Genomic DNA, 2,580 nt, shown 5'->3' with positions numbered 1-2,580 from the left:
ATGTAAACTGTGAGCTGTTAGGTTGGGCTGATGTTTATGCAGGTTGTAGTTGTGAAGGTTCGGTTGGGGGTGGTAGGAGTACCCGTATTTCATCCCTTAGCTTGCGTTTAGAGGTTTACTTGTTGAGTACCGTGTGGTTTGATACTCACCCCTTGCTTCTACAATTTTTTGTAGGTTAACTAGCCCGGACTTTTATGATACATTCTCTTCTTTTCCGAGGCTTCCTGGAGATTTTGTGAGGTAGTTGTTGGTCATCTCAGCATCCCTCCTTACTCTTGTTTATGATTTTGTTCTACTCTAGAAACAATATCATATGAGACTTATATTTTCTTTTGATCCAATTGTAATATTTTAGAGGCTTGTACACGTGACAACCAGGTTTTGGGGTATAATGTAAGTTGATAGTAAATTTTCCGCATTCTTATTGTAATGGTTGAGTTTTAGGCTGACTTGTCTTGGTGGGATAAGACGAGTGCCATCACGCCCATTTTTGGGTCGTGACATATTTATATATTTTAAAAAAAATATAACTCTACTATATATGATTTAGAGAGGGAAATATGGGTTCACGTGAACATACGGCACCCTTATCTCTGTTATCTGTAAAATTTATAATTTTTCCATAAAAAAATATGAATTATCTTTAAATTGAAATTACACTAAGAGAGAATCGACCGTAAAAGAGCCTAACGTTGAAAAAGAAGCAAGCCATTAACTTTGTTTGATTGTAAGATAGAGATTTCGTTGATTTCTTGGAAATTACATATTTATGAGTATAGGAAATTAGTGTTGAAATGTGAGGAAAAGGTCTACTTGCTTCTAACATTAAACACTTGGTCTTTTATTCAACACTTAACTAAGATTGAAAAGTCAAAAATTTATGGGAAAATGCTAAGATATTTTCGTTTGAAGAGTTGATGATTATATTGATTTCATTTTTTATTATATTAATATAATATTCATACTCTATTGCTTTGCAAATCTTGGGAAATTTAAAGGAATTTTTGTATACAAAGATGTTTGACAAACTTCCCGTGAAACTAATTTTCTGCTATTCGAGTTCGAAATATATTTAGATCACGCGATATATGGCTTATTTGAGGGGTATTCTTCCAACATGATCTTCTTCATATTCATTGCTCTCAAGGGTAAAATAGGAAGAACAGTGTATGCATAACTATCTCTCGAGCATATGTTAATATTATTTATGTATTGATTTTGTAAAATAATACGTATTCCTTCTGTTTCTGTTTAGATGTCACCACTTTAGATTTCACGCCCCTTTAAGAAATTATGTAAGTTTATCACTGTACCATTATTTAGTGTTCTTTTGAAGATGAGTTTTTAATAAATGAACATAAATTAATTTATTTTGATTAATTAATTTTGTCAATGAACATGAATTACTTACTTTATTTTTTTATCTTGGCAAAATGCATATTTTTCAAGGTTAATAATTATCATTGACAAAATAAGAAGAAAAATGTCGTTTATGCATTAATTTTGTAAAATAAAAAATATTTTTTTTAAAAAATAACGACATGTAAATAGAAAAAGTGAAAATATTATAAAAGATCTATTTTTAATAAAAATGATATATAATAGAAACGAACAAAGTAGAATTTGGAAGTACCACTTCTAAATTTAAAAACAAGAAAAAATATGTCAACTACTTCGAAATGTATAATCTATAGTATTTATCAATAACAAAGAAATGATATGTCAACTTCCTCGAAATTTATCGATATGAGATTAATTGTCAAACCCTTAAATAAGTAGTGAATAGTGATAGTCTTTGTAATTATGTATGATTGTGTACCAACCATAATATATAAATATTATAAATTAGTAAAATTATCTGTGCCTCGCGTGGAAATTTAATATCAGAAAATTTATAAAATAATATTTTAAATCTATTAGTTATTAAAACTAAAACACTGTATTATCTCACATACAAGATTATTACGTGATAACAAACACTAATAATGTAAAGAAAATGAAATTTATTACATCCTATCATTTATTCTTACTAATATAAACATAATTTAATGACTAAATAAATTATACCAAGATCTGTAACATAAGCAATTATCAGTGAGCCACTCAACAGGAACAAAGTACATAAATATTAGTTGTGAAGAAGAAGAAAGAAGAAGAAGAAGAAGAGGTTTAGAATTTTCGTTGTTTTAAAGTGAGAGAAAATCCTTTTATTTATAGACAACAAAGGGTACCGTGCACAAATATTTATTATGCCTTATCTGAAAGGTTACAACTATTTGGAAAAGTTGCAACCTTCCGAAAGCTCACAACCTTTCATAAAAATCACATCTCTTCATAAAAGTCGCAACTCTTCATAAAAGTCGTAATTCTTCATAAAAATCACAACTTTTCTTAAAAGTCACAACTCTTCATTAAAGTCACAACTTTTCATTAAAGTCACAATTGTTTATAAAAGTCACAATTTTTCATAAAATGAGAAGGCTACTTTAAAAAATAAATAAATTTAAAAGGGAATTCTGGTTTGTGGTGGTGCCACATAGACGGGTCGAAGGTTTTCTTTTATTTATATATATATATATA

The sequence above is a fragment of the Solanum pennellii genome, chromosome 8 (genome assembly GCF_001406875.1).
Source record: "Solanum pennellii chromosome 8, SPENNV200".
In the NCBI taxonomy this organism is placed as follows: domain Eukaryota; kingdom Viridiplantae; phylum Streptophyta; class Magnoliopsida; order Solanales; family Solanaceae; genus Solanum; species Solanum pennellii.
This window is presented reverse-complemented; position numbering follows the sequence as displayed.